Source organism: Crocodylus porosus, unplaced genomic scaffold, assembly GCF_001723895.1.
Source record: "Crocodylus porosus isolate Cpor-Errol unplaced genomic scaffold, CroPor_comp1, whole genome shotgun sequence".
In the NCBI taxonomy this organism is placed as follows: domain Eukaryota; kingdom Metazoa; phylum Chordata; order Crocodylia; family Crocodylidae; genus Crocodylus; species Crocodylus porosus.
Window position 1 is genome coordinate 4,256,405 of NW_017728918.1, and position 11,132 is coordinate 4,267,536.

An 11,132-nucleotide genomic window follows, 5' to 3' on the forward strand; every position below is an offset into this window, starting at 1 on the left:
TTTAATTTGCAAATACCTTCAGATCTATGTCTTCCTTGAGCAGCCTGTTTGGTCAAGTTCTGTTTCCTGAACTACTTTATGCAAAGTTTTATTTTTATTTTTTTGGAAGATAGATCAAACCCTTCAAAACAACAAATGTTGGGCTATAGGAGCATCACTTGAACACCAACTTATTTTTATTGTCCAGGTAACTCTAAACAGCTCCTGGCTCCTTTCACACATTAAACCATGAACCTGTACGTTTCTCTGTACAGGTAGACATCTGTGTCTATGTAGGACACATTCAACTTGAATCAAATTGTAGGACAAGGGCCCAGGGTTGGATATACATACAAAATCAGAAAGACAGAACCTGAAGGGAAGATGTAAGACTTGAAATATAAACTCATCTTAACCAGTAACCTACTTTGTAACCTTTGTTAAGTCTCTGAGCCCTTCCAACTTTTTACTATCTTTTTTCCATTTACATTGTGAAACTTTTGGGGCAAGGACTGTCTAGTTTGGGGAAAACTCCATCTTTTTTTAAGGCTTCTAGGTTCTATCATAAGAGAGACAAGGCTAACTTTTGGAAGTCTTGCTTAACCGATGTAAATCCCATTGGTAGTACATGCCCCAGCAAAGCCATAGTCTACCACAAAATCACTGTCATTGACACTCTCACTTCAGATGACCTCATCTAGATCACTTTAGTCATCTTAAAGAGATTATGCAATATTCAGAAGACATAATCGATAGGAAATGAGGGGGAAAAAAGAAGAGATAGAGAGAGTGATGTGTGGAGACAGAGCAAATACAGCTCCTTTGGGCACACTTGCTGCTACTTTGAATTATTGTCCAGCGTTTGAATGATACAGTGGCAGGATCTTAGCTGTCTGATTAGATAGACAAGTATTCCACTACCAGTAATTTTTAATAAAACAGAATTTCAGGATATCTATTTTCTTGGGGAGGAAAGAAAAACATCTTGGCTTCAACAAACATTGATGCAAATATGTGTTATTTAATTTCTTTTGTGGGTATTTATTGGATGGGATAACGAAAAAAGGCTGTATCCAGCAAAGGTAGGTATAATCATGCTCAAAAATGCCTGCAGATCTATATGTTAGAAAATCTAGCAGATTTCTATATAAAAATTCAAATAGGCTTTAACTTTTACAGCCTTGAGAACCAATAGGTAGATTAAAAGTTAGCTCAAAAAAATGCCTGAGGGAGCAAACAGTTGCTTAATGAGGATACACTGAATGAAATTAAAATGCAACCTAATAAAGATAAATTCAAAATGTAATGTTAGCAAAGTCATATTATTTCAATAACATTCCCATCCATAAAAGTGCATATATTTGGTTTGTCTGGAAAAGCAGAATGAAAAAAATATGTACATGACTCTTTCTGATCTCCCCAAACACTGGTTTTAAACTGATGGAATAGGATTTAACCCACAGAGAATACTTGGAGCACTGACACAATATTTTGACTTAGTTAAAACTTCGGCATTACCATAACGTCAGGGGAAGGTGGGGATATTTTGTTGGCTCTGGAGAAACAGATTTTTATTAGTAACTAACACATCAATGCCATATTCCTGAAATCATATTTCTTACCAGTGAAGAATACTTGACTGATTCTGCTGAAATCTTCTATTTCACTGTACAACCAGCTATGGCAGCATTGAATCGGTAGTTGCTGTTTTTGTTTCTGTTTTTTTTTTTAAAGACTTGCCAGGTTCAGAGAAGAACCTTATATAAGGATGTGCTTGATAGGGGCATTCTCTAATAGGATTGAAAAAAAATAATTTGCATTCTCCTAACTCTGCTGCTGCTGAAATCAGTGCTGCAACTCCATTGACATCAGTCAGAAAAACAAAACCGAGAACAAAACAGGAAGTCAAAGCTGAGTGTTTTTGCAAATCCCATCTTTAAGGGAACAGTAAATTACCTGAAATCCTCCAAGCCCAAGCAAAGTATATGCACACTGGATATGGTCCATCTTCCTGCAATCTGCTTTATTGTTAACTTAAATAGTGACACCGAAATAGAAACTGTAGCCCCAAAATTTCTCCTGAGCTTGGCTATTCCCAGGAACGTGCCCTGCAGGAAGTCCTCTGTCTCTATATGAGGAACAATCAGTTCCTTTTATAGTCCTGGTCTGGAGCTCAGAGAACTTAACTGACCCAACACAATGGTGAGGAACAAGGGAAAAAAAGTGCCTGCCTCTCTACATCTGACCTCAGCACTGCAGTATGTCCCTGCAGTTTTCTCCAGTACCTTGAGCCTGCTATTTTGCTCCATTCACTTATATGTTACTCTTCCTAATTTGATTCAACTATCTCCAGTCTTCTGTGGATCACACTGAAGGAGCTTTCTCATTCCTTATTTCCACTCCTTGGTGCTATATGGATATTCAGTTACTCTTGAAATATATATTGGGTTATAGAGTTGAATCTTGAACTTGAAACCATTTCCATGGTGTAGATCTCTTTATGCTTTGCAGAAAGTCCTCATGTTTCTAGCTCCTTGTCTGAAAACATATAATTTAATAAAGAAAAAAATATATATATTAAGGGTATGATTGTATAGTTCTTACATTGGATGGGTATTTATTCTTAGAAGTCATTCCCTGAAGCCATTTGGACTGCTTATAGTCCAGATTCTGTGTGATTGGCACACTTATTTGGCTCCTTTTATCACAGTATTTGAACATAGACATGTTGGAAGGGACCTCAGAGGATCTTCGAGTCCAGCCCCCAAACACTCATAACCTTTAATAGACTTATTTTCACATCACTCATGTGAAGTTTCCCCATTTTACAGTGAGGTTCACCTCTCATGTATAGAGACAGAGGAGTTTCTGCAGGGAACACCCTTAGGAACAATCATCTCAAATACCCAGAGTTATGCAGGTATGCATTTATTTATATATATTTAATTATATATTTAATTAAATACAATCCCAGCCAGGCCTCCCAAACACCACTCATATCCAGACACAGGAAACCTCACCCCACCAACTCTCTCCCCACAGACCCATTCAACACCCTGCCCCAACTGCAGGGGAGATCCCAGCACCTTCAGCCTCTCCTACAGAAGGGCTGGGACTTCTCCTCTTCTCCTCCCTACCAAACCCCCCTCCACACCCGTACCCCCCCAAACACACCACAAATCCCCAAAACCCTAACAAAAAAGAAAAAGAAAGACCTTCCATCTCACCTTGGCCACTGTTGAAAGGCAACACCAAAGGGCGCACTTATGTATTAACCTTCAGTGGCTCCAGCCCTCCCCCAGAGTGTCCACCACTGAAATGAATGAGGTAGAAACCTAATTAACGTTCAGGTTCTGGCCAGAAGTCGCTTGCCAAGTTCACATGTAATGCCCAGGTGTTGTGACTGTTGCCCTTATGCCCTAGTCACTGCAGCATTCTTCTGCGAAAGGGACTAGAGCTTTGCTCTCCCAGGGGTCCTGCTAGCATTCCTAGGGCTTTTGGAAGGGGTGAAAAGTTATTTAGTGTGAACAAAGACATCACAATGTGTTAATATGAATAAAGATTCTGCATGTAGGCCCTTCATCCCCACCCCCAACATCCCTGAGATAGGAAAAATGAATCCAAGTATGTACATGGAGAGATCCATACGAGGAAGTCTTTGTCTTACATTTAGATTGGCATGTCTTCGATCAGAAGGGTGATGATAAGATTAAGTGAAATAGTGGGGACAATTCTCTGTATGGGAAAATGCAATTCTGACACAGTGAAGGCAGCTTTTAGCATAGCAACATTCGGCGTGCACTGCTCCTAGGCTTATTAGAATTCCAGTGCACAAGCTACTACAATTATGATTTGACTTTAATTAGTTTAGATATTAGCGGAATAGGCCCCAGCAGCCTTTAAATGTCACTGAGCTTCCCAGAAGGCCAAGGGTGTCTCAGCCATCTTTCTTGCTTTGTCCAAAGGGCCTCAGGGAAACCAAGAAAAAGCCAAGCGATATCAAAGACTCCAGTATACTGTGGTCACCCACACTAATCAGCACTGGGTCTGTTAAGTGTCTCTTTGACTTACATTACCAAACCTTTTAAAAGAAGTGCATTTAAATAATTTCCTGAAATTACCCACTAAGGGCATATGTAACATTTAGCACACGATTATATACACTGCAATGGGGTTCATCAATCAATCAAAACAGAGTGCAATGTGCATGTTATGTTACTTCACAGAGAACTCTGTTGTTCTGGAGGACTTTTCAGAGCACAATGGTGCAAGCTCCTTGGGCAATAATTAATTGGAAGGAAGTTGACCGGCACTACCATGAAGGGGAAACGATAAGCTGATTCATTCTGACTACAGAACAGCCCTTTATCAGTTGGATCATTACAGGTACCTTTGTGAGGTGTGGGGATTGAAGACTGTGTAGGCATTGAAATGCAAAGGCTTTTAATATTGCTTAAATGAGTTTTTAAACTTTTTACTAAGAAGAAGGGAATGAAGAGCTGAAGAAAAAAAAAACACCAAAACCTTTCAGAAAGAATAAATTAGCCTACACACTATGCAGATTATTGCTCAGAGAATTGCAAAATTAAACCCTGCTTCCACACAGAGAGAAAGAGGGTCCAGGCTTTAGGTTAGTTATCTAAGGCTTGGAAGGTGTGGGTGTACCTTTTGTTCCACCACAGCTTTCAGTATGACCTTGGGCATGCCATTTAACCTCACTGTGACTTGATTTCCCCCATAAAAAAAGAACTGTATTTATAACTCTTCTTCATATCAAGGTTGTGAGGCCGTAAGTCTTCTCCCAAGCTTAAGTGGCACCTGGTTTTTTGTGATAAAGATATACCAGTTTTGAAAACAATAGCACACAAGAGAACAACATGGCTAACATCACATCTACTTACCTTTGACTTCTTCAGTCTTAATGACTACCCAAACTAGATCAACCCAAATATGGAGCCAAGCTTACATTGATGCCTAAGGAGCAAAGTAAGGCACCTCAACTTATACCATTTTGGCCCAGATTGTAAGGAGGAATACGTCAAAGGTTGGTAGATGCATTGATAATATGGTGATGGGGACCAGGGAACTACCTCCAATAAAATGAAAGGCAATGAAGGGTAAAGTATTGAGAAATGTAAAGTGCTTTGTCTGTGGAGGAAAAATTTGCAGCAAATTTATAGGCTAGGTGATGCTACATTAGCTAGCACCACTTTTGAACGGGACTTGTGGGTCATAATTGGCCATAAAATGAATATGAGCCACCAGTGGAATGCTACACTTTGCAGAACAAACAATACTTTGACCTACATGAACCGATGCAGCTCAAGCAAAACTAAGGAAATTGTTCTGCTACTGTACTCAGCATTGGTGAGACTGCAACTGGAGAACTGCATCCAGTTCTGGGTGCCGCACTTCAAGAAGGATGTGGAGAAGCTTGGCAGAGTTTAGAGAAGAGCCACTCATATGATTAGAGGCCTGAAGAGCAAGCCATATGAGAAAAGGCTAACAGATATGGGACTGTTCAGCCTGGAAGAGAAAAGACCTCATGGGGATTTGGTGGCAGCTTGCAGATATATCAGGGGAGAGCATCAGGGGCTAGGCAAGTGACTATTCACCAGAGCACCCCAGGGAAAACTAGGCGCAATGGTCATCAACTCCTGGAAGGAGGTTTTGGACTGGATATAAGGAAAAATGTCATCAACATTTGTGTGACTGGAGTCTGGAATATCCTCCCAGCAGGGGTGGTGCAGGCACGTACCCTTGATATCTTCAAAAGGAGACTGGATGCACACCTTGTTGGGGTTATTTGACCCCAGCAGTCTTTCCTCCCCAGAGCAGGGGGACTGGACCCGATGATCTCCCGAGGTCCCTTCCAGCTCCTAATCTGCTGTAAACCTGTGAAGTCTGGACCACCATGCTGTCTAGAACCCTGTTGAGTAACTGCCAAGGGTTTTTCTTGACAGAGCTCATTGAAAGACCTGGGCCTATATTCGTGATGGGAATGCAATGCAAGGAGTTATTCTCTGATATGAGATTTTGGGTAGAACTCCTTGAGGATTTCAAAGCAAACTTCTGCTCAGGGAATGGTAGTTCACAAAGGGCTCCTTGGATTTTGGACCTGTTAATATGGTGCTGCCCTGTCCTGGGTGGGAAAGTGTGAAAACAAAACAAAAACCATGCCTCTCATGTATCTCCTATGACCCAACTCGGAAGTCTAGAAAGGTTCCAAAATCCAAGAGAGACAATTATTGAAAAGCCAAGGCCTATCTACTCTCATCTTATTTCTAACTCAACCAAGAATAAAAAAGAAGGCAGAAGAAGGTAGCAATGTATTTGATCTTCCAGCCTAATCTTGTTAAGAAGATCCAGGGTTAGTATCTAAATATGTTCATGTTTATTTAAACTGAGCTCAGCTGAACATGGTGCAGCATTCCCATTATTAAAATCGTTGATAGTCAGGTATGTCGATGCTTTCTTCATACAAGTTCCTACTGTGATATATGCCTATGTGACCGAAAGAGAGAAGAAGAGAGAAAGAGAACAAGAGAGAATACCTTTAAGTTATTTTTAAGTTACTGGACAAATACAGTACAGGGTACAAATATTCTGGGCCTGAAATGATATGTCAAAAGTTCAGTGAGTGAATCAAGTAGCAAAGAATACCCATGTATAAGGTGGCTATAAACCAGGGTTGAAATTCTGGTCTTACTGAAGTTAATAACAAAATGTGAGCAGTCTTTGTTAGGGTCAGAATACCCTTATCAAATTTTGTCATTTCCTCCTGCATGAATGGAACAAGTCTGTGGGCTTCAGTGCCTTTATTCCATTTCTACTGAGAACAGAATATGGCCCTCTGATTCATTCTCTTCCTTCTTCAATCTAAAGGAGATACTACACCGATTTCACAGACAAAATAACTGTGTTTTGTATCTGCCGATGAATTACACTGCTATAAAGCTGGAGAAAGGGGTGGAAGAATTGGGCAATATATGCACATCTAAGCTTGTTCAGCTCCTGGGGAGTCTTTTTTTTTCACACTTGTTTTTCAAAGCACACCACAACTGATTTTCACTTCTGATTTGGCATAGGCAAATGGAAAATGTCCTTGGACCACTTAAGAACTGTTGCTACTTCAAGGCTGAGGTTGTGTTATGTATGATAGGCATTGACAATCCTCCTTAATGTTTTAACGCAATCTCCCCTTAGTTCTCATGTATGGCTTCAGGCACCGCCCTTCTGACTAGGGATTAATGGAGAAGTTGCACCACCTCAGGAATAACTCAGGAAGACAGTGTAAGTCTGGGCATGTCTATACTGGATCCATGTTGCTCTTGAGCCTGATTTATAAAATGAAGCCCCACCAATGCACTTCACTTCACATGCAGACATAATGATGAGATACTGATAGCACAAGAATGGCAGTGTTGGGTTCCCCTGGGATGTCCTCACTGCTCCAGTTTCTGGTTTGCAACATGAAAACTAGGAGTGGATAGGCAGCCTCCAAAACAGGAAGTCAGTGTGGACCTACCTTCTGCAGCATGCTTCTGACTCGTAGTCCACTCCCAAAGTGGTCCTAGTTTCAGCGTGTTTGTTTTCATGTACAAAGTTCTTCTAGCCCATACCTCCAATATAGCACTACCGTGTACCAAGTGACAGCTCAGTTATTCTGGCCAGCAAGTGAGGAAGGTGAAATGAAAGCTCCTTCTATTCTTTGCCACTTCCACAAGCTTCCCACCTACTCTTGGACTTCCTTCTGCAGGTTGGCTGAGTAAGTAAGTAGCTGACCTTTGTCCATGCTGGCTGCAACATATGGCAGGAATTAGAAAGATTTTTCTTACCCCTTTTCACCGAAGTAATAACCTAACACAAGGGTGGCCAACCTGCAGCATGTGTGCCTCAAATGGCATGGACAGGTTCTGTGAAAGAGAGGCGGGGAGAGGTTACAGAGCAGCAGATAGATCAAGATGCAGAGAGTAGAGCAGCAAACTGGGCAGAGAAAGGGGAACAGAAGGGCACTTGGGGAGGATGCACCTGCAAAAAGGTTGGCTCCCACTATGCTAATCACATGTCCAGTAAGTGTTGTGGGACAGAATTATCCATTTTATTCCTTTGGCACTGGTCCTGCTTCAGCAAGATTTGAATTTGCTCTCCTGGGAAGAGTTGCTAGAGTAGTGACTTTTTTTTTTTTAACTGAATGGCTTCAAAACATCAAACCATAAGTTGAAGGCTTCTGGGTGTGTCTACATATTCATTAATGCACAGTAGTTACTGCATATTTAGTTTAGTACTTGCTTAATGAAGTACTAACTAAATGCACAGTAACTACAGTTCCTGTGCAGTAGCACCAGTGCACAATTTTTATGGCACTGTGCAATAGCCTAATAACATTGAGCAGTAGCCTATTAGCACGGTTTTTGACTGGCACGCTACTGCACATCGTTATTAGACTACTGTGTAGTAAGCACTTTGTGTAGATGTGCCCTCTGGGTACCATTATTCAAATGTCCCACCGTGTGTTACAGCCAGCATCCCTCATTGCATTGTGGGAGGCAGTGCTACAAAGAACCCTGGGATGCCACTTCTTCCCGTTGGTCAAATTAATAGCAAGCTTCACACCCTGGGGCATGCTCTCATCTGAGTCCCAGAACCCCCTAGTGTGCTGAAATGTCACAATGCCATTTTCTCCAGGTTTATGCCTCAAGCTTCACCTCTCACAGCAGTGGCAATGCATAGGGGTTGCACGGTGGTGTACGTGCACCCCCTGAGAGTGCTGGTACATCCCCAACAGGCCGCACTCCCTGCTTAGGTGATGGGCAGGGGATGGGAGCGCTGTGGCCACTTCCTGGCCAGCGCTATCAGCCGTGGGGGGACCCCTCCCCCCTCTGGTTGGCAAGATTGCCTGGAGGGGGGACCCCGCCCAGTTGCTGACTAAGGTGGCATCAGTCGCCCATATCTCACAGGGTGTTTTTCCACATAGCTACCGTTGAATTTAATATGGAGCCCCATACACCCATAAAAGGGGGTCCACATGACTCAGATTCAAAGGACTCCACTTATTACAATCATCATTCTCTCTGTCCTGAAGATCATGGCAAAGGTCCCATCAAGGATGTTTTGCTGCCAGTGCTGCAGGATGTGTGTGACACCATAAGGTAATAGGAAGTAAGCCTTCAATTCAAAGCTTTCCTCTGCTGCTCTTTTCAGTCACTCTCCCCTTTTGTCTATGTGAAGATATTTGATACAGAGAGAAAGAGAAACTGAGATATGTTACATTAAAGGCTCTATCATTGACAGTGCTTTATGTCTAATTACAGCTTTGATTCCTGTTTGAAAATAGCTATAAGGCATCTTATTGTTTACAGACATCTCTGTCTCATTAACAGTAGGAAAACTTTCAATTTTTTCCCTCCATCAATGTTAAACATTCAACATATGAGCCTTTTGGATTCAGTAGTAACTGATAGCTAGGTTTGCTAGTGAGTGACAGAGAAAAGATCTCATTTTTGTTGCTATCAAGTGAGCAGTGGATAAATCTGGCAATTCTTATATTTTGATATACAGAAAAAAATCTTTCTTTCTGAGTGATCCTTCAGTCACATTGTGGATCAAACTTTACTTTCCAAAAGCCACTTCCTATCAACAGTGACAGATTTACCCTTCCTGTTCCTGTGTACCAAAGCTAAAAAAATTAGCCTCAGCAGACACCAAGTCAGGAAAAAAATACTGCCCAGTAGGTATCTGGTGTTTTATACATCAAACAGAAACATTGTTAAGTATACACGACAATTCTGTTAATTTTAGAGTACCTCTGGAAGATTTAGGCAACTTGGAGGAATAGAGTCCAGAGAAGGAAAAGGAGAATTAGCAAGGAGTCAGAGGAAGGGCACTCTGAGGTGCTTTGGGTTAGAGTACAAGGCAGTCGAGGGGAAAGGGACTTAATGGTGGGGGTCTACTACAGACCTCCCAACCAGGGGGAAGAGCTTGACCAGGAATTATTAGGTCAGCTCAGAGAGGTAGTGAAGGCTAAAGATGTGGTAGTCATGGGGGACCTGAACTTCCCGGATATCTGCTGGGAGGAGCAGTCAGCCGGGTCTGACCACTCACACAGGTTCTTAGACAGAGTGCAGGACCTCCATCTAACCCAGGAGGTGCACAGCCACACTGGGGGGATGCCTTGTTGGACATAGTGCTGGCCATGGGTGATGACCTGGTGAGGGGGCTGCAGGTGCTCGACCACCTGGGCAACAGTGATCATCGCCTGCTGGGATTCACCATCCAGCGCAAGGTGGCAAAGGCATGCAGTAAGGTAGCAGCCCTAGACTTTAGGAGGGCAAACTTCAACGAGCTAAGGAGGATAGTTGGGGATGTGCTGAGGTCCCAGAGGGGAGGAGAGCCATATGTCCAAGGAGAGTGGTTGCTCCTTAAGGAGGCAATCCTCCAGGCCCAAAGGAAGGTAATCTCAAACAAGGATCAAAGGAAGCAGGACAGCACACAAGCCTCCATGGCTCGCTAAAAGCATCCAGGAATGTCTCCTTGCTAAAAAGGAGGCGTATACCCAATGGAAAGAAGGGGTCATCACCAGGGATGACTATTCTGCAGTCGCTCGGGGTTGTAGAGGGGCAGTTAGGAAGGCGAAGGCAAAGATGGAATTAGGACTAGCTTCTCAGATTAAGGACAATAAGAAGTCCTTTTTTAAATACATAGAGGGCAAAAAGAAGGTGCTGGGTAACGTGGGGCCCTTGCAGGATGCGCTGGGAAATTTGGTCATCACACCAGATGGCAAAGCTAACATGTTTAAAAATTTCTTTGCCTCTGTCTTCCTAAGTAGGGACCAGAACAGCCACCTCCCTGCTGAACCCCCCTCAGGCCTCAGGGGAGGCACACCTGGGCCAAAGATTAGTGTGGAACTAGTTAGGGGGCTTCTGGAGGGGCTGGACATGTTCAAGTCAGCCGGCTCGGATGATCTCCACCCTAGAGTCCTAAAGGAATTGGCCGAGGTCATTGCAGGACCCCGGCACGGCTTTATGAGCACTTGTGGTGCTCTCATGTGGCCCCAGAGGACTGGAAGAGGGCCAACATGGTCCCCATCTTCAAAAAGGGGAGGAAGGAAGATCCAGGAAACTATAGGCCAGTTAGTCTTACCTCGATCCTAG